We start from the raw sequence: 26,698 nt of genomic DNA on the forward strand, positions 1-26,698 counted from the left end.
CAATCACTCTCTGTTTCAATTATTAAACGTTTAGTTACCTAAGTTCAATAATTCATCGGTCAATTATTACTAAACATAGTAACGACGTTATCACTCCCAATTTTCTGCCGTAATTTAATTGACATTCGTTAGCGTTACATGTCACCATTCGAAAATTAGTGAAATAAACGAATTCTTACGTAAACGTTAACAATTTCTACAAAATATCAATTCGTATCCACCGGAGAGAAACTTCGAGCTACGAGAATTTTAATCGATTGGCTCAATTTAATTTGTCATTCTTTAACATGAAATATCAATTCTTCTGACTGACTTAAGCCGCATAATTATTTCCAGCCGATCGCACCTTATCATTAGAGAATAAAATTGCCAGACAACGAGATTAAATTCCGCTTCGTAGGACACAACCAATCTCGTTGATGTATTTCAATTAAACAGGCCGTTGTGTACACACACACACAGGATCCTGAATTTCGAATTTACTACAAACTATAAAACGCATGTCCCGCGAGGGGTTTTGCGAGAATCCCGATGCACCGCCCCGTTAATCGTCAAAGTTTCAAACACGTTGTGCATCCCATTGTGCAATCATGTAGAGAGGGCAAAATTCGAAGAATGGTTCCTCGAGTGCCTGACAAAAATATTCTTATGGAAATGATTTAATTACAAGTCACGAAGAATCAGGATTTGTCATCGATTCACAATTTAATATTACAGAGAATTATTGCTGCCCCTGTTAATTCCAAATGCTTTTCCCAAATTCAGATACTTCTTTAATTTGACTGATTGACGTTGACGTATGACATTAAATAATTACACATATTTGACTTGACGGAATATTAATTTGTACGTTTATACAGTATATTGTTTATTCTGTTACCTATCCGTAATTATAATTAAATAGATAACAGGTATAATTTATCATTAGTTCTATAGTTCATACTATGCAGATGAATTTTATCACATTTTAATATTCCTGTTTACGCGCGTCTATGCGTAGAAATATTATATACGTATAGAGTGTATGTATTTTTCCACGAAATCGAATATCGCGAGGAATCAGTGATGGCCGTAATTAATTATGCATTTCTTTATGCGGTTTAAATGCGCCCACTCATTGCAATTTGACGTTTCCGCGTGGAATTTAATTAACCCGCGCGCGAGCCAATCCTGAATAAATAACGATAATTTAGATGCCATTTCCGCGCTCTACAGGAGTACTTAACCCCTGTATACGATTTTTAATCATGGGAATTAAATCTAACTTCGCTTCATTAATATTTATACGAGATCATTTTGCATAATAAAGGTGGCGCGAGATACAAAAGTGAAATTTACACGTTCAATTGGAAGATACGAAGGCGGATTTCAACTTTAACGCGCTAATCGATACGTGATTTAGCGTTCGCACGCGAAACGATATTAGTACGCAACGGCGATATATGTATTCGCTAAAATAAACGTTCATGAACTGTCTGGTAAAATAGGACGGAACGTAACAGTACGATTTCGCGTTACACAAATAAATCTCGTTTAATTAATTATCGTAATTCGATAGTTTTTAATGTTTGACGTTGCGATCATATTTATTGCAATATAATCGTCTGACCACGGCTGGCCCTCAATGGATCTGTCCAGGAGATACAAGTATTTATTATTTGCATTGTTTGCAATTAATATATCAAATTATTGAACATCAAATGCATATATTGCATCAGCTATTATTGGAAACATTATCGATCATCATATAAAACATGTCAATTAGTAGACTAAGTATTTCATCGAGTATGAAACGTTGTATTAATTTTTGTTGCGACCCTCATGGCAAGTATTGCACCATGCAAATGGGTTTACGCGATGGGAGTGTAATTTCAGTCTCGTAGAATAATCGTAACCTGGCCGTTTCGAAAAGTGCGTGGTTACGCAGGCTCGTGATCGCGACACAAATCGGAATTGCTGGGTAGCGGTTCGCGTAGCAGGCAATCTTGGAAATTGTCTGACGTTCGAGCATACATAAGCGAGCATATCGTATCGCGGCGGAGTCGGGCGTCGCGTCGGGGAAGCCTGAGGTCGGTTCGAGAATCTCTTGAACCGGGAGAGCTCCGCGGGAAAAAGCTCGCTCGGGAACGGAGCCAGGCCTGTATGCGTACGCACGTTCCACGCGATTCCGCGGATTTGCGAAAAGGCAACGGGCTTCTTCTCCTCGATGTAGCTCGATGACCGGGGAAACGGAGTTGAGAGCTCGAACGTTTCCGGGACACAATACAGCCGCACAGCTGCTTCGGCGAACTACGACCGTGGCTTTGTTCCAGATGGGAAATGTTCGACAGGAAATTGAAAAGTCTGGTTCTATGTATTTTTGTTAAATAAGTTTGTATAAAAATGCAAGGATTTAGAATGAAAAAATGACAGGATTCTTTCCAAGTATTTTTCAGTGTATAATATATTGCTTTAAGGTTTTATTACAGTGACAAATTGTCTTCAGTGTCTAGGTAATTAAATATTTCAGTTTCAATGATCGTTCAGAGTGATACTAATAATACCGGCCTAACGAGGTTTATGCGTGATGTAAAAAACCCTGTTTGTTATCGAGCTCCAGTTAGATTACTAAATTTATTATGGGCGATTTAAAATCGTTGATCTCATTATACTCTAGTACCAAAATGTGTTTCTTTAATAATAAAACCGGAATAAAGTTCACCGTACGTTTTCTGTGAATTGCCTCCGAAGTATTTCTTTTCTATCAGGTGTTACGACACATAGCTTGCACACGTCTTAGACACAATGCTCTCTATCAAGCGCGACGTGAACTTTTGAAGATCGTAGAGCCATTATCCGCGACGTATTTTCCGACCGTCAAAGGAAAACAATTTTTCTATCCAGTTACACCGATCGAGACGATTTCCTACTGCTAGTCCATACGTTAAAACCCTCTGGAAAAGCGTCGTCGGTGGTAACGGCCACTAAAAACCGAGCGCACCACTTCACCACGTACGAGGTCCTCGTTCCTTCGCCTCGCACACTTTCCTCGCACCACCACCGTCGGACACGCGCGGCCACTTCAGACACAACGCAACGATTTCTCCCATTTTAACGGCTGCCGCGATCCTTCGACCGAAGTACCGACTGGCTCGCGACGAAAAATCGTTCGAACAGTAATAATCCGAGTTGAAAGGTTCACAGTTAGAGCAGCGATGTTGTGCAACGTATGAACCGTTGACCCGAGTATTATACGTTTCGAAATTAATCGTATTAATTATTCTTAATGAAAACAATGGCTATTCCGTTCTCGGCTAAAAATTAATTAAACGTTAAATAAGATTTATGCCACTGTTTACTGCCAACTCGCTGTCCATTAGTTAATTTTCTACAACTGAACTGCTCGTTTATTCAAATACTTGTTAGACACGCTTAATTGAAATCATGAATTCTGACTGTATATCGTTGAAATATCTACGAACAGACGATGCACGGAGTCGATCGGATCGGAACCAATGATTGCCCGTTGTCAAAAATATGCTTTTTTTTTCTCAGAGGAAATTGCCTCTGAAAGTAATTACAGTTCTGTGAACCCTTGAGCCGATGAGGCTTTATCAGTAACTTCGGGGTGCGAGCCGGAACTTTTAAATTGAAAGACTTTCCTCGTCACATAAATTTACCGCGATAATTAATTAGTTTTCATATTGTACGCGCCATTTTCGTGACAATTTCTGCCAGTTAACGTCTTCTCCCTTTTTCTCATAGATTTATGCACGAGCGACCGCGTCCCTGTAAACGACAAGTTTACGAACTTCCCCTCGAATCGATCCCTTTAACCGCGTCTCACCGTGTAAATACCGGTAACCAGCAGGTAGCGTGCACCTGAGTAACGTCAGCTAAAGGAGTCTCGTCAATCTGCGATCACCAGATTCTGGATTTCCTACGTGAAATTTTATTTTTATTAACGAAATGCTTCCAAGAATATTTCATTGTCTGTGTCTGTATCGACGATGTTTTTTTCCTGAACAAAAAAATGGCAAAGACGTCAGCGAATGAATTCATTTCGATGCCCTTTAATTCTTGAAATTCCAAATTTCGTACCAACAGGTGTGATGCATTTCTTATACTTCTCGGTCTTCCTATAAATGTGTAAAATCTTTAATCTAGAGATTAGTTCCTCGGAGCTATTTTTTTTCTCTTATCACAGACGTTCGTGTCTCGCGAAGTTATATCGCGTCCCGGATAACATCTCGGTCGCGTGTCCCCACTTGGTTTTTTTTGGAAGTTCTTTCATTCCCTAACCCTTGTTAAAGCCATACCGTAATAGACAGACACTTGTCCCGGCTCGAGAAAGTTTCCTCATGAAAGTTTCGTTCTCCCCGTGTCTGTTCGAGTCTGCATTGATATTTGCAAGGATGCGGGCGTTCGAGTGCGACCGAAGTTGTTCCAACTTATAGGAAATGTAAAATGTTACCAGAGAAAGGGTACGTCTGTTATTCAAGTAAATGGACTCAAATTATTCAACCGTTATATATCTTTATTATTTTTATTTTATTACATTATTTAGAGTCGCAAGAACCTGAAAAGATTATTAGCGACCGGAAAAATATCTCCGCCAATTACTCGGTTAATTATTTCGCATCAATCACAATTGCTCAGTGATACGATTCGATTGTTTCTTTATATCAGATGAAGTAGATTGATTGCTTGAGGATCAAGGATTTCTATTTCTATCCAAGAGATGCTCAAGTTAACAGAGAAAGAAACAGTCTAAAATTATTTAATCGCTATATTTCATTTTTCTTACTTCCATTGATTCACGGAAAAACGATTTCCATTTAAGAGACTCTGAAGTTAACGGAAAATGAAACAGTCTTCGATCCTATTGAGGATCGTAGGAAACTTGAAAATCCTTAAGGAAGAACCGAGTCCGTGGGAAAACAAGCCGGTCTGGCTTCGACGCAGAAGGGGAGTAAAAACAAAAAAATACAATGCAGCGGCAGATTTGGAATCTGCATGAAGAGCCCGCGGGCTCGGTGTAAAACAGATTGGAAAAACAATCGAAGTCGGTACGGAAAACGCGTTTTACGCGCGTGCAACAGCCGAGCGGAAGCGGCTCGGAGGTAAATCGAAGCTCTGCTCTTTTTCAGATAAAGAGAAAACGAAAAAGAGTCGCCCCCTCCTGTTAGTAGCTCGAGCCTTAAATAAGCTTCCTCTTTGTACTCTGTGTTTCTTTCCTACTTCCTAATTCGCGCAAAGTTCACGAAACGAGGGTCAATATTGTTCTTTTTCGACGCGTGCTCAGAGTTTCGCTTTACTTATTTCGATTCCCGGCTCGGAAACGAGCAGCCCACTCGCCTTTCAAACAGTCGAGTTAACAAACGTAAAGGTTTTCAATTGTCACTGTTCTCAACTGAACGTTCTCTCGATTAACAGAATTCGTTCTTATTCAAGTTTTGATACGACCTTCATGCTTGTGCAAGATTTCGACGCTCTATATTATTGAACAAGCAAAATAAACAACGAGGTGTGCACAATGAAGCTCGAAAGCCTCGGAACCACAAAGGGTTTTAATAAAGATTTATAAAACGTGAGACCCGACGAGCTTGAAATATTTTACATACAAATCTGTACTTCCAAATGAAAGAAAAACCGATATTTCAAAATGGGATCTGTCCTCTATGAAAATATTTGCAACGCTTTGTGGGCGAGCGTTTAATTAGTTTAGAAAACATGATACGTCTTTTGTTTTTTAAGGAATGCATTAAAAATTCATGAATTATGCAAACTACCATTTTTTTACTTTGATATTCACATTATGATGCAAGGAATATTCTAAACCCATCGGTGCACGAAATTGCGTCATCGAAGCGGCGCGAGTTTCAACGTAGACTAATCTTACGTTCTGATAACAATATTGATCGTCGCGGAATTTTCACGTGGAACGCGTCAAATATTTTACGGCGTTCTCAAACGGCGTTTTGACGTAAGTTTCGAAGGGAGCGAGCTTCATAATTAAGATCATAATTGCTCACAGTGGCCGAAGTATTTGAGCGCTACAACGTCTGTGAACATGCTTGTCATGCGAATCGTCTTTCGAATTTTTCGAAAATTTCGATCAAGAATTCTTGCTCAGAGACCTTTACAATATTCTTAGATCATCAAAGAATTTCGTTCAAAACAGAACCGTTTTCGCGCGAGTCGAATCGACTCTAATACGATTTTTATTAATCCAGTATAGATTTCGTTGTGAAAAAGATTTTAAAAAGAGAGCGGTCGGTGGTCGAAACGGATTTCGATCAAAGAATCCAAAACGTCGAAACGCGATGTACGCGGCTCAAAAGACCGGAACCCCCCGGATGGGCCCTCCCCGTCGCTCTTCTATCCAGTAATGGATTTTTAATTCAGAGCCGCGCATTTTTTGCTAACTTCATATTCTCTTGCGCTGAAAAACGAGCAGCCATTTAATCAACTTTCGCGATATCCGCGTATACGATTTTGCTTTGACTTTCGAAATAGCCTCGCGTTTTTTTTTCGTCCGGGCCTGCCAGCCGCGGATATGAAGCGTTCGTAATTCGTAACAAAAAAAAGGGACGAATTGCACCGGGGAGTTGCCGTTCTCTCGCGTGCGTCAAAGAGGGAACCGTACTCGTTCATTTCGCCAATATATAATCGCTTTCCACACAATATATAATCATACCGATACTCTTCACTACGTCTCTCTTTATTAAAACGATTGTGACATTAAAAACCGAGGCAATATCGTCGAATAACTTGTCTCTTATTACTTTCTACGTAATTAAGCATCCTTCGGTTAAACTAGCGTCAACAACAGATGACCAGCAGAAACAACGTAATGTTTATTCATTTTATTACAGAGTCTCGCAGAAGTAAATTACAAGCGTTTTACCAATAAACATAAAAGAGAGATTCGAAGACAATCGCATTTAATTAAATAATGCCGTCGTTTAATCGTGTCGCATGAAACGGCGGTTTTATTCCAGTCGACTGGAACAAGAAGTGATTGTTTGTTCCATGGTGGCTGGAATTTCATGCTTAATAGTTTACTACGTAAAAGCGCTTTTACAACGCTGGCCGAGGGGGGCTGGTATCTGGTATCTATATAACCCGTTCGCCGGCACAGGAACGGTTTTAACGGTAATCCCGTGGAAATGTGGACATTAAACGCCCTCTCAACGCGAATGAAGAACGGCGGCTCATATACCGACGGGCAATAAAGTGTTAACACGGTAACCGCTAATGGAATAATGAAGACTCCAAGCTCCCAGCTGGATCATTGCCAAATACGTATAACCACTCTTTTTTTCTTTTATCGTAAGGGTCTTGATTAATCCCCGTGCGTTCCATTTCATCCGATCAGAATTTTTCTTAGATACATCTTAATCTTCATTTAAATATCAGATCTCAGCACTTGACACTTTGTTCGTATAATGAATAGCTACAGTTTATCTAATCGTGAATAGAGTTTGCCATCCAACAATGATTTTATAAAATAACTAACTAAATTTTGAATCACACGGTACCATGAGAAATGAAATGAGAAGAACGCCAGCAACAAAACCAATCACAGAACCCTATAAAGGATAGATTGGTACCATCCCCTTTTACATTCCACCTTGAAAAATAGCCACATCCCTCACCTTCGATCTCCACCGCTTCCAATCACACCAGTTTACGCGAGAAAAAGTTCATTTAACCCAGCGATTTCGCCGGAACGAAAATACCTGGCCCATTCATACCGGATCGCAGGGCTGTGTTTCATCCGGCATAATCCCGAGGAATTAAAGTGACGTTTCATCAAGTCAGACAGTCGAGCGTGGTTGATTCCACGGCAAACGTTTGCCTATCGCGAGGGGTCCCACGATTTTAACCGAGGGATCAACGGGGGTTTACGTCGCGAACCGACGTAGAAATTCAAGCCGAAATCGGCGTGCGTGAGGAGTGACGGGTCACGGGGCCGTCGGCGAGAAGTCTTTACGTGACTCGACGATCCAAGCGCCCTGACTCCCGGTTCAGATTCTGCAAACTTTAGATAACCGCGAATTTTCCCGACGAGTCATTCCTCCGTTCTGAGGATCTTTTTATAAACGGGAAATCTAGTGTACGAATTATTGTCAATTTTTATCGTGACACTGGGTTACCTGTATCGTATCTGAAACCTGTTCCACGGGAGTCGACTTCTATTTTCTAAACGAATCTCAGTTTGAAACGTTGACTGGGAACCGACGAACTAAAACCATTAAATTTGATTCGTACGTGACGATCATCAAAGGGCAACGAGATCGAACCGAGTAAATATCGCGTAGCGACGAGGGAAATTAGCGGGTAGCTGGAAAGAGCAACGAGAGCCCCGGGTCGGAAAGTTTCGCGCGGCGCGCGGTTTTGCGCGACCGCCGGCGAACGCCGACGACATCGACGCGGATAATCGAATTTTCGTGAGAGCACGCGGGACGACGATTCGTGCTCGATTTCACGGGCCGCCGACGCGAACTTCCTCCAAGAGTCGACGCTAATGAATTTTCCTCGAATTAACGTCGGCGTAGCGTGAACCAAAGGAGAGGGAACGCGTGTCGCGACGCGAACCTTCACGGACGCAATTCCGCCCCCCAAAGGATGCGGTCCCAGCCGCATTTATGTGGCCTCGCTGCAATTAACGCCTCTTACAACCACGCGACGTATCGGCGAATGCGATACGGAACGCTCGATCGCATTCACGTTCCCCTTCGTGTCGAACGTAGTCTTAATAGGGTACGAATTTCTATGTAAAATGGAATATTTCTAAATGCAAATAGCCTATCCAGCCATAAAATTAAATAGAATCTCTTGAAACTTAATCAAAAATTCATGCCTCAGAATTATTCTTAACGCCTTTCGTACTACACCATATCCGGCATCCTCGCTGATGTCAACGAGCCAGCATTAGAGATTAGACGTAAACGTGTCGAATGTAAAATATCGCTGTTGATAAAAAAAAAAAGCAGCATGCACTGCACTTCTGATAGTCCGTACGTCCTTGAGCATTGAGATGCACGTGGCATTAACCGGCGAAACCAGAAGGCATAAAAATTCATCTGTCATGAATACTAAAACCTTGCTTAAATCCTCGGTCCCCCGTTCTTAACCAACGATTCGTATTCGGCAAGAATAAAAAGCTTGCCGCGGATTTTCCGACGCAGCGGCGTTGCATTCCCTATCAGACAGGCAGGCGCGATAATTCAGGAAACGTGACGACGGCACGTCTCGTCGCGTCGGCGAAGATTGCGCGAATGAGACCGCTGCCAGCGACGACGAAACGAAACGAAACGAAATTGTATTTTCACGGGGTGGAATTTGATGGCTACGCGTCAGTCACGCGACGGCCAGCCGGAAAACAGACGGGGAATCGAATAAGAATCGCGATGGGACTGATCGCGATGGTTGAACGTCGACCGATTTTGATTACTCGCGAGACACGCCGTCCCAAACGTGATTCGAACTCGGAATAGGATTCGTCGAATTTACGATGAATATTTCCAACTCGAATCGACTCCTCCCGGTCGTTAAAAAAAGGACGTGCCTCGCATACGTGTAAGTTAATCCTGTATTTTTTATGCGAAAGAAACATTGTCCGCGTTGATAAATGAACTGATTAAAAGAGACATCGATCTGACGCATCCGCGACGAATCGACGATGAATATTTCTGTCTCGAATCGACTGCTTCCGGTGGTTAAAAAAAAACCTGCCTCTCACAGCCGCAAGTCGATGCTATATTTTTCCATATAAACGAGTTAATAAATAATTAAAAAGAAGATCGATCTGACGCGTCGGCTCGAGCCGGTGAAAAGTACACGCTCGCAACTGCAGTTCCTGAGACTCGGGGCTTGGCTCGAGTTCCAAATTGCACTCCAAGTCGCCAAATATTCCGCGACGTTCTTGCACTCAGCCGGCTTTGCCCTGCACTCGACTTCGGTCACTTTGCGGAACGGAGCGCGCACGAGAATTCCCTGCCGTTGCTCGCACACGACCGAGAACCGACTTCCACTCGTTCGAACTATGTCGAATCTACCCCTTCCTCGTTTAACGTGTATCGCGTTGCGCCAGCATTGTATCGTTTATTTATTCGACCAACGGAAACTCATCTAAATCTCTTATAGAATATTGCACAGAGACAATGAATATACAAACGTGTCTTATCGCATATTGTCCGGAACGGTACGTTCGTATACAAGTGAATCTCTCGTATCGCACACGAGGGGCTAATAAAATTGCATCAGATCGCGGCAGAGCGCAGTCGACTGCGAGCATATTCGCGTCGCGTTCGCCTAAGGAATGCGCGTATAAATCTGCGTCCAGGGTGCATATACGGCTCGGAAGTACGCGAGGGTCTCGTCTGCGAGACGCGACAGAAGCAGACTTGACGTTCGTGCTTTTCCCGGACGCGCGAGGTCGATTTGTAGCGGCGTTGTTCCAAGAAAACCGAGAAGAACAGACCCAGCCACCCCCGTTTTCGTGGACGAACGCGTGATGGGATAGTATAATTCCACGTGAGACTGTCAGCCGCGGCTAAATAGTATTGTCCGCGTGGACGAGGGTTGCAGAATGCGTTACACGTTCCCGGGAACCGTGTTGCAAATTCAGGGATGGATGCATCACGTAACTACGTGCATTTCGGAATTAGTAATCAGACTGACCTTTCGACAATTTGGATTTAACCCTCTCGTTCATCACCGGCAATGTAAAAGTTCCATAATTTAAAACGAATCAACTTCTCATAACGATTTAATGTAAGAGTGAAATATAGCTCAGAATATTTTATGCTTCTATTAATAAATTAATTGAAAGATATTAAATTTGATATTTTATCTCTTCCTCGAACTCGATATTTTTATCAATATCATTATTCTTCAGCATCCGGATAAACAGGCAATTATACGATACGGGAAAACATTTTTTTCACAAAAAAAAGTTGGTTCGTACATGGGCAAATTTTATGTTGGGAAACAATGTCGGTGGACATGTGGAACTACTCGAGGTTACCCGGAGCATGGAGTAGTAAGAGCGGGATAACAGTGTGTGGGACATCGATACACGGACGATGTCGTGCAAACAAAAGTCTCATCGGGTTTATTCGGCTTATGTCAGGGAGGAAAAACTGAGGATATCCATGCTCGTGTTCCACGGTGGTTGCACGTGCATTCCAGAGCCAACGGAATATTTACGGAGCAATGGAATCGCGAAATATCTAACAGACGCGCAATAAGTACTATGAATGTTCGTAATAAATCAAAATTATTGTTTGAAGTCGTTTAACAAATGTTTGTCGAACAGTTTAAATAGTTTTTAATCGGATATTTTATTTATTATGTATTCGTTAATTAAATAATTAATGCACCGATACGTTGGATATTTTCATTTTCAAATTAATTATTGAATCAGGAATAATTTATACGACAGATATTTGTTTACCATGAATAAAATGAACGAAGTTCGTTTTTGATTGGTTTTCATTATACACGTAATCAGACCGAAAGTGATCCAATTAGTAGATCGATAAACATTATCAGTTGACACGCGCTCTTATTATCGAAACTGGTTCATGGCAGAAAACGAGAAGAAACGACAACGATGTTAATTAAAATTTTGAGCTCATTGCTGGTGTATTACAACTTCCGTAACTTTCTTTGGATTCATCCTCGGATTACGATTCGCTTTGGCTCGGAGGTCCTTTTTCAGCCCGAAGGTTAATAGCAGGCCAGGAGCAAGCAAAAAGAGAGATGATAAAAACGAAGCAACCCGAATGAGCAATATTCATCTCACTACTGGGAGTTACACCTCGCTGGTTACATTGTGCCCCTTCTGCGGATTGTACTTTTCACAGTAGTTCCTCTGTTCCGTACGCCAGGCAGACTTCCCTAGCTATTTACGGTACGAAATAAAAAGCGGCCCGATAGCTGCGAACCGGTTCATGCACGAGATCCCACTTTATTATTATGTAATTACAAGTCGTGCCAAGCTCCAATTAGAAATGTCTGCCACGCATTTTGATCAGACTAATAATTAGAAAATGGAACGTCGATTAACTAGGGAACGAGACTATGGCAAGAATCAACTGCATCTCCCTTATGAGACGTTATTAAATAAAAAAGTTCGATGATAGAGAAAGAACGTGGTCGAAAGGAAGATGCGAGTTCGGTGCGCATCGATTCGATTACTGGGAGCGATGCACGGTTCACCGCGATGGGCGGCGGGGGTGCAGCAGCTTAAGAACACTCGAGAGCCACCGCGAAGCGGGTAAAACGGAAGAGGCAATTAATTAATCCGGCGGAAAGTATGCCGAAGAAGTTCCGGCACGTTCCTCGCCTCTGTTTCCTTCGTGAAACAATGGAGATTGCGAGTGTACCCTCGAGGAGGGCGAGGACAAGGGAAGAGGTGAATATACTCGACTCGATTCCCCGTAACGAAGCCCGGCCGCTTCTGATGGCTGTCCGCCCTCGTCGCGTTGCATTTGCATGGACTTCAAAAACTTCTCGAATAAACACGAGATACCAGAAGCGCCGCGACAGTTTGCGGCAACTTTTCCATCTCCGGGCAACATGCCGCTGTTTTTTTCTCTTCTCCTCCGAAACGAAACTTCGAATTCGACTCGTGTTTCGAGAAAAATGTCCACTCTTTATTACTAGAAGTTGAAGTCACCGGTTGGCTTGATAGGTATAAGTTTTCGCGTATCGAAGAACATTTCGTTGAACTTTAGATTATATGAAGTAACACGGGAAATGCATTACATTCGCGGATCCATTCATATACTCGCGCCGAATAAAGTTTCGACGAGATAAACAAGGAAATCAATTACGTAACTATCAATTATCTTACTGGTGAAAAAGTTTGCGACAACGTGGATAATAGCAAAACGACTGAATGGGTAAACAAGGATGCGAGTACGACATCGAAAAGTTTTAACGAACCGCGCTAGCGAACGGTTCGTTCCTGGACACACGGATCGCGTTTCCTAAAGTGAAATTAATGGCGAACGTTAACGTGTAACCGTAGTATCTGCGCCCACAGGATGATGAAGTAACTTATAAATTACATCATTTTTTTAACGAAAATAAAAATCCAACGAATATACACCCTTAATCAATGGTACGATCATTCGATGCTTTAGTAAATTAGAAATTTCTCAATGGATTAAAATTCTATAGAAAATACAAAGTTAGTGAGTAGAAATCTGGACATTTACTATACTTAGAACCGAGTAAACTACGCATTTCCTCTACGTCTGACTAATTATACGTTTCTCCACTGAGTCCATTCAGGATACAGTTTAAAGTCCCTTTTTAATGGAAATGAGCAAATGCAATCGCATTGAAAAATTCAATGGAAGCACCTGAAACCGTGAGAACCACCGGCGACTGCGTTCTCTTCTATTTGGTTACAAAACGATCGAAGATGTATGGGCAGCGGTGAAAGAATGATGCTTACTGCCAATGCTAACTGATTTTCAATGGACCGGGAGAATTTTTCTGGTCACGATAATGCTATTTTATGTGAGAAGAAGCATGGCCCTTGCGGGAGCCATACACTATATATTCGACGAGGAACAATGTGCTATTTAGATAAGATACTTGCAAGTCAGTTAAAAACGACCAGCTCGAATATCGACAGCGCCAAATTACTGTTTCTTTCTGACAGAAATAAAATTATTACGAGAAATTGATCTATCATAATAAATTAACAGAGAATCCATTATGAAATGCATGGGAATGAAGTGTCCAACTGTTGAGACGAGAACGAAGATTAAATTGAAACATAGTAGATAATCAAAGAATCGACTTGTTTTCGATAGTTCCACGACTACCCTCAACTTCTGGAGATACTTACCGATTTCTTATTCAGAACTTTTCTCTGCATAACGAAAATCTTACTCGCGAGATCCTCGATAACTTGAAAAGCCACGATTTTCAACAGGTAGTTTCGCGTTTCTCAAGTCGCTTTCGAGGATTGCTCGATGGCAATGTTAACGACCATGTCATTGCCCTCGCACCTCCGTCTCGTTTCCTTTATCGAGTCATTAATAAATCAGAGTTTATAAAGACGACGAAGTCGAATCGATGTTGGTCGAAGTTAAAATGAGTTAAGCTCTCGACATAAGAAGACGGAAGACTGTTTTATCATTAACTGGCCTTAAGAACAGTGAAAATTTAATCAGTCAAGGATTCCCCCTAAATGAAGCTATTAATACTTCGAGGTTGTTGGAACCTTTGAGACTTCACTCCTACGCAATTTAATAACCAACAAACAGTAGAACTACGGTTTAACGAACTTAACAAGATTCAGCGTTAAACACAGACTCTACACGTAGTACATAAGAGATAATTCAAGCGGAAAATATTAATCGCGAGGAAACTTCGAGTCAGAGAAATTCAGTTGACGGACTCTTCGTACGAAATAGGTTTTCCACGGTTTATTTAGTATTTTATAAGCAGGACGTACGTGGAAGCTGCAGATGGAAATTTTGCTGTGTCCAACCTTAATTTCATGAGAATGCTCCTAGCGTGACTCGAAAGCTCTAAAAACCCGTTGATAAAAGATACGGCCGCGTAAAAAGCGTTGCCGAAATTTCAGTGATCCCGACTACAATTTCACAGCCTTTTCACTTGATAAAGCAAGTCAAACGCAAACACGGCGGGTTTGCAGCTTGGGAAATTTTCCGAGTCCAAAAAACAGCCGAAAAGTCACGTTCGTGCCATAACCAACGACCCTCGCCCGCAAACCTTCGCTCCTAAAATCTCCGACCTCGTTGCAAAAAAAAAACCCGACGAACTTTTATCTTTACCACTGGGACAACTGAAAGTTGGGATTTGTTATTCGACGTTTTAATGAAATACGCGGCGAGAATTTAATTAACGTTGGTAGGCGACGAAGAAAGAAGCGGGAGGAAGTGAATCGTACGTTTAATCCCGCCCTCCTCCTCTTCCTTTTTCCATCGTTCCTCTCCAACGTGTTCGCAAAACCGCGTGATGTTTCGCAACCTGTCCGCGGGTCAACTTTTTCACGGCTGAAATACGACCACTGCTCTTTTTTACATCGTCGTCGTCGTCGTCGTCCGAGTATAATTACCGTGAATTATACACAGCGCGCTGCGCAAACCTGTGACCGATGTGCCTCGCTTCTGAATAGAGTAAGCTCATCTCGAGCGGAGATGTCAACCTTTCAAATTTACCACGAATAGTTTTCAGTAGTTTAGACGAAAGGGACGACTGTCTCCTAAAATCGTTTAAACACGACATAGAAGAAATCGCGAATTTCTATTTATTCCAGAAGCAAATAGCTTTCAATAGCTCAGGCGAAAATGACGACTATATTTTAAAACGGTTTGAACATGATGTCTTGTCATAAGTCAGGAATTTTCACTTTTTCCAGAGCAAATGAACGGGAACGACATTTCTCAGCCGGGATGGTAATTCAATGAGGAGTGTATCGTAAACGGATACACGGATAGAAGTTAGCGGAGTGTCCCATTGGGGATAACACGTGTCGTTGGCAAACACTGGTACCGGGCATGGCAGTGGGCGGTATTCGTGTACATATCACGCCGAAACAACGATGGAACACACACGACTGATTGGGAGGGGATTATCAAAGTGCACGGGCGAACGCACAGCAAGCGCGAGAGTGCAAACGATTACCGATGCGCCAGCCAACTTCATGCAAATCCGAGTGACGACTGACAACGCCACGATCGGGACAGAGTCGCCACAGCGAAACTCCAGAAATTGTTATATAGCGTTTTATTCCATCATAAAATATGATAATCGTGGGACCTAGCGTTAGCGCACAGCGAATTAAATGCAAATTATTTCAACGTAGGACTGGCTTATCTATTATTCGCGACGATGTGTCAAATTATAAGTACTTAGGATTTACCTTCAGAACTCTGAGAACTATTAATGATTGAAATCGTTTTCCGAAATCATGTACTTGTTATCACGTATCTCATCAATAACGCTAGGCATTAATTTAATTATAAATGAAATTAAGGATACGATTACGTATCCTTTGATGAACGAACTGGAAAACCGAAATTTGATTGAACCGAGCTGGCACAGCGGTAAAAAACTAATTAAATCGGGCTGATTAAAACGAAGCGAAAAATCGGTGAATCTCGTTTATCTCGAGCTGAATGACCGATGAAAAATTAATGACGCAGCCAGTCGCAGAGGAATATCGTTTTTTAACCGTCGCAAGAGTGGAAGCGTAAAAACGAGGAATAAGCATGCGAAATTAATTAATTACCAGAAGCACTTGAGATTTATGCACGTATGAAAAGCTGAAGAGATAAAATGTTTATCTACCTGAGCCAGATTTATCAAAACGAACACGAAGGAGGCAATGAGCAACACGTTGGAAAGAAAAATTGATTCGTATTGAAAAATTCATCAAAGTATAACATTATCTTTTATTTACAAATGCATTAAACTTTGGTAATGTGTGTTACTTTCAAATGTGTATATTTTTTTAATAAACCTAATTGTGTTATAGTTTAATATAAATTCGGAAACGTACGAAAATTAGCTATTTTCTGACGAAAGACGTTCACTTCGAGAGTACTGTTCTTCTCTAGCTACTTTTGGAAACAGAAGATGCGAACATGAAATCAGTAAACCTCGTTCGGAGAGACAGACGTGCAAAAGGATGGTCTGAAAAGCTGATAAAGGCACGAGCAACGTGGCTAAAAGCAAAAGTAAAACAAAGAAGCGAAGTGCGAACACATTCGCGAGAAAGACACTCGCCTCTTCTTTCCGTTTTTGTGTTCATTTTTTCATGATTATCTGATATATCTATCTATGAAGTGTGAAAGAGATTCTAAATTCTAATGAAATAATAGTCTGAAAGTACTCATGAGAAATTGCAGAAATACAGCATAAGAGAGAATTTCGAATTTATAGGGAGATGATAAAAGAAATGGGTGACAATGGTAGCCCGTTTCTCTAAGCCGAAGCCAAGAAGCTCGCTCGAATATTCCCATTGTCGTTGTCCGGCCATCAGAAATTTCCCATCAAACCCGCATTTACACCTCGAATCTGAGAGAGGCCGGATCCTTTAATAGCCAGGGCCGACGGGCCGGCTGACTGGATGACTGGCTCGCTGGTACGAGGAAGAAAAAACTCGATTCCGCCGATGAAACCCCGGCCGCGATTCTCTACCCTTTGTTCCCGATTGAATGGTAGGCTCGATATCAATTGAAACGTTCCAGAGGAAGCGGATCCATCGGCTCGACCAACAGAAAATTTTTAATGAAACTCCGCCGGAGGTGGAAACGCGACGCTGAAGAGCGAGAAAGGGAGACCGAGGGTGACGTGGCTGGGATTTGAGGAAAGAAAAGCGTGGACGGACTAGGAAGGAGCAGGTGTGGGTAGAGCCGATGGCAGAGGGAAACCGAGCCAGGGTAATCTCTGACATCTTGTTACAGCGCTCGGCGTAAGAAAAGAAGCCTGGGGGACGGAGAACCGCGCGGCGCGCCGCGGCTGTGAGACCTCTTCGTGGCCGCGTTCAATTAAACCGTCACCTCGCGACGGAAACTTTTATATGAATGGTTTTCATTACGTCGCGGACTTATTAACGCCGGCTTCGCGCGAGCATTAATATTCCTCGTCCAGACGAGTTTTATCATCAGCGAGCGGTCCATTCAACCACCCATGGACCCAACACTCTCTCTTTCTTTCATGTCGTTCGTGAATATGGCAAATTTTATAAATAACGTTTCATTCCTACAGTTTATAAAATCCACGCGGAATAAACTATTTCTCCATAACCGGAGAGTAGAAGGTTTCTCGAATCGCTCGTCGAGATAAGACTCGAGCACTTTCGCGAATTTGCGACTATACGTATATCCGAAGACTGACTGTAATTCATCTGTTACTCACCGATACTGCTCATTGGTATCCACGCCAGTTAACGATTTCTTGTAAAAATTATTGTCTCGCCTGACACTGGATACGAGCTGAAACAACAGGGTAGATTTCCTTAGTGAACGCAATACTTGCATAGTAATCTATGAATTAATAAGGTGCAGGCTTATGCTTGTCCATCATCCCATATACAGCATACAGAAGTTATTATTCAATGCATGAATTTATAAATTATACTAATATGGTGCATCGTCCCAGCATATAGCAAATATTATTATTTTTAGATAAAAGAAATTCACGATTTATTTTGCATAAAAATTTGCACTCTGCTTGTCGCGAGAAGCGAATCTATGTATGTGTATAGTAGATGACAGACGGATATTGTCGGAAAACAGCATTATTTAGATCGGAAAATAAAACATTCTTATCCGCGGAACGGCAGCATAAAACGTCACGCGCCGTTTCATTTCCAAGATTTAAGCGGTCGTAAACTGTCATAACATAAAACAGTGGAGCAATATCCTGCAGACAATTTTAAGTTTCCCAGCTTAATCCTCAATAGTAATTGCTTATGCTCATGGCACGCGCAAACACTTTTTCCAATGACGATAAACTTGCATCATCAAATCGTAATGCCAAGTTTTGACGTTCTAAGTATTTCAAAGTCTAATTAATAGAACATTATTATGAATGCATAGAATTCTAATAGTTAAAAATTGATGCAACAAAAACATTTAAAAACGTCACGGAGATTCTTTTTAACAAAAACAGCCTAGTTCGTCCGGAGTGCAAAAATGCACGTCGCCGCGTGCAAGCTCGACCTTAACGGGGCAGATTAATTTTTAAGCGCATAAATAACTGCCGCGCGGCGGAAAAGCGAACAATGGCAGGCCGGGAAGAGGCCTTTGGATCCAGCCTACGGATATTAAACGGTGTCGGAGGAAGCCCGTGAAAACTCGAAACTGTGGCCCGAAGCTCGACGTGTAACAACGAAAAACCCGGAGGAAGGACAGGCCTATTGGAATTGTGGCCGCCGAAGCAATTCCGTCGACGACCACGCGGCCTTCTTGATTTCGCAGAGTTATCTCGCGCGTGTAATGAAAAATTGCGACCGTGTTTCCCGCTTCTTAAATAAGCAGAGCTAACTGGATGTGGTTGGCTCGCATAAAATGCACGCGGACGACCGCGTTTATAATTTCACGCTGGTAGGAAACCGGAGGAAACGTTGGTCACGGGGAGGAGATTACCTGAAGACGAATTAGGCGATCATCAAAGCGACAGACTTGTTCGTATCAATAAATTAAATATGAAAAGCAGGAATGTGAAGATACGAGACGAATAAAAATTACAGAAATCAGTAACTCATACAGAGAAATTTTTCACAATTTCTACCTCTTTCTCCTTTCTTTTTCCGTGGAAATTGTAGGGGATTTTTGGCTAAAAAAAAAAAAAAGGGAATAACGTACCTACAGAGCGGACATGCGAAAACTGAAAAAAAGACAGGGCTTTCGCGCTATTAGCAGCGGGAGCGGGTTTGGCAGGTCGAGGGAACGCAATGGTCCAGTGGCGGTGTCCATCGGTCCCTCTGTTAATCGGTTTGATTTGCAGCGATGAATGCCAGGCCGCGACAAATTGCTAGGATTACGGTCGAACGCCGCTACGGCCCGCAAATCCGCTTTGAAACGCGCGACAGACCGTGGACCGAAAGAGAATTGCGGTGTATCAGGTTGAAAGAAGGAGTGAGAACCCGGCCGGGCTTAAAAACTATGGTCAGACCGTCGAGCGAAATCGACAAACAACTGTACCCGTCCGATCGACTGGAATCCGACTCATTTTCGACCAGCCAGTACTCCCTCTTCCCCAGTTTATTTTTACTTCTGATCCGAGCTTCTGGGCGACGATATTAAATGCACGTAGCCAGTAATTATAAAAAAAAACACCATTTGTTTAATTCTGTAGGAAAGTCAGATCAAATTTCAAATCTTTTCGCGAGTTAATTTTCACTTCAATTTTATTTGATAAAAAAGGCGACGGAATTAACTCGTGATTTTCACGACCTAATTGCACTTCGAACCAGAGACACGATATATTAGTCTAAATCGAGATATTAGACGAAAAACGATATTTATTAAACCTATATTACTTTCAGTCAAAGCAAATTGGGGTTTCAACGAGGGGGAGAACAGATTTTAATTTTACGGGGCTCATCTGGCGTGAGCACAAAGCCTCATTGTTCCCCTTTGAAATTTCACATGCGTCTTCCGTTCCCAAAAGAAACGTCAGTAAAGAGCTAGGTACGAGGATCATACGATACAAGTACGAGATCTCGAGTCATCGTCAGTTTCCTATTTAATATCATCCTGCGATTTAACTGACAGATAAAATGGAATAGTTACACATAGAAGTTACGAATTTCTACGTGATTAAATATATTCACCGAAGTAAAGATTCTTGTGCATTGATAAAACGATATTAAAACAGCATCACGTTTTCTTTTATTTCTACACTTCATTTCCTGCAACGGACTCCCTAATCGTTGACATAAACATTTTATGTTTTGACGCGAGCGCAATAAAATTGTAAGACTCGTTAAGCGGATGAGCGATGGACCCGAGGTCGTGAAAAATTTATATCGGCTGATAACACTCGTAAAGAGTGAAATTTACACCGTCATTAGAGAGGCCGCGACACGGTGCAATTAGCATTTCTCTTCATCACCGGCTGAGAACAAAAACCGAACGCGTCGGCCGACGTTCACGACCTACCTTCACTTTTCAACTTATTGCCCGTCTGCCCGTTTCCATCTGCGTGTTAATTTACATATTTCTCGCGTTACATAGCTCGGCGCATCGGCGATGTATCCCGAGGCCAGGGGCTTCGGAGCATTAACAACCGGGAATGGAGAAAGGGAACGCGCGCGTTTCCGCTCTGTTATTGTGAGCGTAACGAAACGCGGATCGAATTCTGAGGAACGCGAACTCGCGTCGTCGTCCCATTCCCTCACGGGACGGCTCTTGCGATGCAACTTTTACCAGTCGACAATGCAATGACTCGGGAAGTTTAATTATAATATTTAGAATCTCGTCGCTAGCTTGAAATTTAATTTAACTTCGAAGTTGGCCCTTGAAAATAAATCCAAGTTACAGACATGATCTTTCTAGTAAGTTACACGACGTACTTCCACTTTTCGACCGACTTCTGCATATCTCATTATCATTCGGTAAATTAAGCAGTTTCTAAAAATCAACACATATATAGTGAACAATTTTTTTTTTTTAATTACTTTCGAGCCCCTGTTCAGACTTCGTATCTCATTCTCAGAGACTTTCATAATGCAATTTTAGACCCATCATGCGGGCAGTATATTTATCAGTCGTTAAGAGCACGTAACAACCTCATAAAACCCTTTAGACAACACGCGATCGTTTCCTGGAATGCACCATATATTATTCCAGAAATTCTAGACTCTTTCAAAGAAACATTTCCTACGCTTATTTATGCCTGTCCAAAAGAAATGCGAATTTATTTTTAGTACCAACGTTTTATTCTGCATCGAAGTCCACGGGCTAATAATAACGTACTAGCAATAGCGATGATTCGAGAGGTAATCATTTTCGAGTTTTACGATTGTTGCAGCAAATAAGATGATTTGAACCCGGTTCCCGATAAGGAGCCCGGGGAGATCGACCGTGGTAAATCCTCTTTCGAGTGATTTCGCTAATACTATTTATGAGTCCATTGATGCTTCGCTCGATGGAGAAATCTCGAACGCGACTTTTCTAGCGAAGCGAGTCTCGGAATGGAAAGGGGGCGGTGGCTGTACCAGCGAAATGGAATTATTCTTCCGATCGCGAAGGATGGTTTTCATTCCAATTGACAGTTTTCGTTGGATTTCGTACGGTGTGGAAACATTGACGAAATTTTGATAGCTACTTCGGATAAGATCCGTAACCCTAATCACTTTCCTGACTATTACAAATTTCTTGCGTTCAACCATGACATGAATTCCATGTCCCATGAATTCTGTTTACCAAGACCCACTGTTATTTATTCCTTGAGATTCAAACTCTAAATCATTTCTTAGTGACAAACTAAAAAACAATTATGAATGGTAGAGCTTGAGCATTAATTTTTTAACGAATTCTCTTATTTCTTTTACGTGACTGAAGAGAGAACTTTTATTCTCAGAACGGAATCCTATAAAGTATACCCCTGTAATGAGATATTTGTTCACATGTTACTATGTTACACACTTGTGCTTGAAAGTGCCGTTCGTCAAAACAGATTTCATAGAGCGAAGCGACGACTGAAAGTGTGCAGCGAACGATCTCTTAATCAAACGCGCGCGTAAATTACTCGCGCGCCGACGTTTATTTCAGACGCATTATTAACGTACCACGGGGATGTTTGAATGTTTGCGCGCAAAAAGCCGATTCGCTTGATGTCCGGTCCGATTGCGATTTTCATGCAAGTAGGAACTTCAAACCGTAATCCTATCTCAAATTGAAAATCGGTTAATTAAATTAGAACTTCGTAAACGAATCGTCTTCCTCTTTTTCCGACACTCGCAAAATTGTCGCCAAAACGTTTTTCACAAATTCTCGAAAATTAAGTTCAACCATGAATTGGATTAAGAATGCGCATATATAATTATTGACCAATCATTCTATTGTAATTCCACTTGATCAAATATATATTGTTATACATATATCGTTCTATAAACTAATTAGACTGGATGATTTTGGTGAACTGACCCGATTCTCTTGAGATAAGTTTATTTTCATCGCGTCTCGATGAAACGAAGACCTATTTTCCATGTGATTTCACGCGGAAGCCTGACGGCGATTTTATCACATCTTGTCGGAGCCTAAAAAGCGATCCTTTACTCCCCCATGGGTATAAAACGATATACGCCCGGGTCTATTAGAACAGGACACGTTTCGGTCTATCGTCGATCTTCCTCCCCCGGTGCCATCGTATCTGCGTTTACACGGTTAACCCATTAGGTTAATCCCGGCTGTAAATTCACCCAGGGACCCGTGGAAACTGCATTTTTTACCGCGGTCGACGTCCCGCGTGCGCATTCGTTTAAATCGACCATTCGAAAGACACGCACCCGGCCAATTATAGAACGGGCGAAAAAGAGCTTGATAGCTGCATCAACGAGACGAATGGAAGCCGAATGACAAATACGATTCACTCTTAAAAAGTGCATAGAAATCGCCTCTTCTTCTCTGAACGGGTTAAGTAAGATTAAGGCGTGTAAATGTAATGTAATAATGTATCGGTAGTCGCTATTTACTTTACAAATTGATTAAATAAATAAATCAAAAAAAGATTGTAAAAAGGTACTCTCTGTATTTAATTCCTTTGACGAATAACGTCGTATTCGCATTGCATGCTTCGTAACTGAACGTAAGAGTTTTGCAACAAAGGCGAATCGATTTATCCTCGGTTCGCTTATTTTTTAATGAACGATCACGCGGACATCCTCTTAGTATACAATCTCTCTCGAATCCCGCTCCGGGGTTTAATTCCTGGTGCAAAGTGTATCATGGTCAAAGGAAGCTCTTTAAGCGGTATTGTAACGCTTAATAAGTTTTCGTTCACATCAATGCGAAGATGGGAATGTAGCTACCAGTGGGAGCTAAGCTACCTCCCTATCTCTTTGTGGTGCAATTACTTTGAAATTTTTAGTTCGTTGGGCTGCTTCGACCAAAGATCAACTTTCTTTCAAACTAATTTGCAAACCGTTTGATCGGCCAATTTTCTCATTACAGCTTCTTCCAGATTACATAATATTCAACTTGTAGAATCAATTTTTCCTTCTTCTTTGAATATTCGTGATTTACCGAATGATTTTTGGAAAATGTATTTTACTGTCAAGAAAGATCTATTTTATTGTAAAGGAAGATTATTAATTTAATTAGCCCGCTAACAAAAATGTAATTAATAATGTGTATTTATAAGCTAAGAAGAATAGAATATCCCTAAAGAAAGAACAATTAATAACTCAGCTTGGGATTCTACGAAGACCATAAAACGAAATTGCCCTTAAGATAATTTACACGATCGTCGAGTTATGTGCGCCATATAAGAAGGCCTTGGAACGACGTTTAAACTTAACCTTTTTTTATGAAGTAGAACACAGCGTTTAACAGGCGGCGTCGAAATGACGGAACGCCGATAAGTGACGGAGCGAGAGTGTCGTTATTATTAAATAAGGCGTGGTGAAAGAGTCTAGGTTCCTCGGCTAGTCATCGCGCCGGTTATCACAGCGAAGAAGAGGGATCATGCATAATTCAGCGAAAACTTTGCTTTTCCTTGCCGGCATCACACCGTAATCGTGATATCGGTGCATCGTGTCGCGAAGGATATAACAGCACCCCGTATCTCCTTTAGTTACCCGTAATCTTTACCGAGCCATTAACAACCGAGTCGAACAACTTTTTACATCCCCTTTCAGAATGCATTTTCGACTAAAAACGATTCGCTGTCTTGACTAAAAACGTAATAATTCAGCTGAGCTTACTCGGTCGGTTGCTGAAGAACGCAACGATTCGCGTGCTTGACCACTAGAATTACCGAGTTCTTGCCAGTTACTAGACATATTTGCATCACAACGTTTATTAAAAATAATCTTGTCTTAAACAAGACTGTGTCACCTTTTCTAATTCTAAATCTTCGACAGAAAGAAAATTAGGTTCAATGCGAAATCGACGTTGAAAACTGGAACGATATTTACCCGATTTATCCCGAATATTAATAATGGAACGTATTCTAATTCTAAGCTCTTGAATCTGTCGTTGAACACAGAATACAAATTTCATTTATCGGCACTTTTGCATCACTGCATCTATCACTATCACTAAATCAGGCATTACCTCGTGCGCAGCCGAATGTACCACTACGTAAATCTTTCACAGCGCAAATTACTTCGACTTGGAAATAGCAGATACCTCTCGAGTTATATCTAATGCATGGCTTCGTGGTGGCCGACCAACGTGTTATATTAAATCTAGCACTGCCTCGCATTGATTTATACATTTACCTGCTAATTTATTCCTGCGGAAGGGAAGAGTTTAATGGATGGAAAAATCATTCCCGGGAGTGGAGCAGGACGCCCGGGAGAATTGAGACGCGGAGACGGAACATCAGCCCTTATCACCGCAATATCCACGAACAGTGCAAACGGAGTGGGCGTATACAGGGAATTACTCCGGACACGAATACGCTTACGCTCTCGAGCGTTTGCCATAAGCAGGCAGGAAAGTGCAAGCTCCGTTGCATCGGTGCTTGAAACTTAATCCTCCGCGTCGTCATAAGATAACGGCTCGTGGCACCGCATAAACTTCATTGTCCCCGCGCTAAGCGTTCGTTGTAACGCTGCGTCTCGTTACACACCGCCTCTTTATTCATTGTTTCCCAACCGTTACGGACGATATCGTCAAGTTAACGCACACTTTTTTCCCCCATACACCGACTGCGAGATAAGTCAATTGCTCTTGATAACAGATTTAACACTCGTAATTATCAAGTGGCAATCTCAACGAAATTTCCTATAATTTCTTTGGAGAAATAAGGCAATGCTAAAGGCACTTGGCTAAGAATAGTAATACTTTTAATTATACTTTTCGACATTTAATGGATCAAATATTTTATATTAATGATTGTGTGACAAAAGGAGAATGCATCGACTATCTGGCGAGTTTGGGTATAAATCGACGGTGACGCTGAGAAATTATAATAGAGCGAATGAATGATGGCCTAGAAAAAGAGGTTGATTAATGCTCGGCGTAAGTAGACGAGTCGAATAAGACGTCTGATTTAAAACGACTCAACCGGAACAAAAGATAAGGACGCGTTGGAAAAGATCTACGAAACGTGTTTGAAGATTTAATGAAATGATCGTCAAACATTTATTCTATAGACGATCTTATGATAAAAAAAGAAAACCAGTAAGCTATAACGATATTAAAACTTATCGATGACTTTTGATAGTGTATTGTATTACGACCGAAGATCGTTCGTCAACATCGACTCACGGAAATCCAGGAAATTCTGCAAGGCGACGTTCTTAGAGTCGAAATTAGAAAAAAGAAAAGACAGGAAGGAGAAAGACGAATGACCGCGCTGAATAAAGCAGAAGTAGCCGCCTCGGCTCGAGAGAAAAATTTGCATCGACGATTTCTCCCTCGCCTATATAGTACCATTCTTTCTCGTCGTCGCGAAACTTAATTCGTTTTGTTCCCAGAAACGCCTTCCACGTCGGGAAACGTAGAAACTTCCTAATCATTGCTTGTTGCGAGGGAAACAACTTATTCTTCCTTAACTTGGTTTAAAAAAAGGAAACATTCATGGGAACTTGAAATTGCGATGCAAATGCGACAATTTGGCTCGACGAAAGAAAATCTAATTGTATGGGTAGACGACAGAACAGTTTTAGAGTATGCATTGCATTTTGTATTTTCAAGTGAAAACTGGGTGGTACCATGGCGAATCGATGATCGAGAGAAGTTATCAAGCCCAACCGGTGACTCTGTAAACGAGCAAACTGATCCAATAAGGGAAACTCATAAAAATTCGAAATCTCGAACGTGTCGACGGAGTCACGTTCCCGGGACTTCGTTCCTTGTTTCTTCGCAAGAAACGAGCGAAACATCAGCGTTTCTCACGAGGGCGAAACGTTTTCTTGTTTCATTTCATTCGGCTCGGAGTTACGCGGCGGGAGACGAGGGGGTGAAAAGGTCGGAATGATTTTCGTCTCGCGGAAAAATTCATAACTCCCGGGAACCGGAACAGGAAAAAC

The 26,698-nt window shown here is 41.7% G+C and overlaps 1 protein-coding gene across 6 annotated transcripts in view; it reads right to left on the reverse strand.

The window, feature by feature from the left end:
- Positions 1-26,698, reverse strand: part of Pgant9 (polypeptide N-acetylgalactosaminyltransferase 9) — a 207,685-nt gene that overhangs the window by 59,012 nt on the left and 121,975 nt on the right. For all 6 annotated transcript variants that reach the window (XM_026813839.1, XM_026813840.1, XM_026813842.1 and 3 more), the window contains one exon: positions 17,905-17,981. The gene's annotated coding sequence lies outside the window, so the exon portion shown is untranslated. The remainder of the gene's footprint in view (positions 1-17,904; positions 17,982-26,698) is intronic.

Source organism: Ceratina calcarata, unplaced genomic scaffold (genome assembly GCF_001652005.2).
Source record: "Ceratina calcarata isolate Rehan_Ccalc_2016 unplaced genomic scaffold, ASM165200v1 scaffold351.2, whole genome shotgun sequence".
NCBI classification, from domain to species: domain Eukaryota; kingdom Metazoa; phylum Arthropoda; class Insecta; order Hymenoptera; family Apidae; genus Ceratina; species Ceratina calcarata.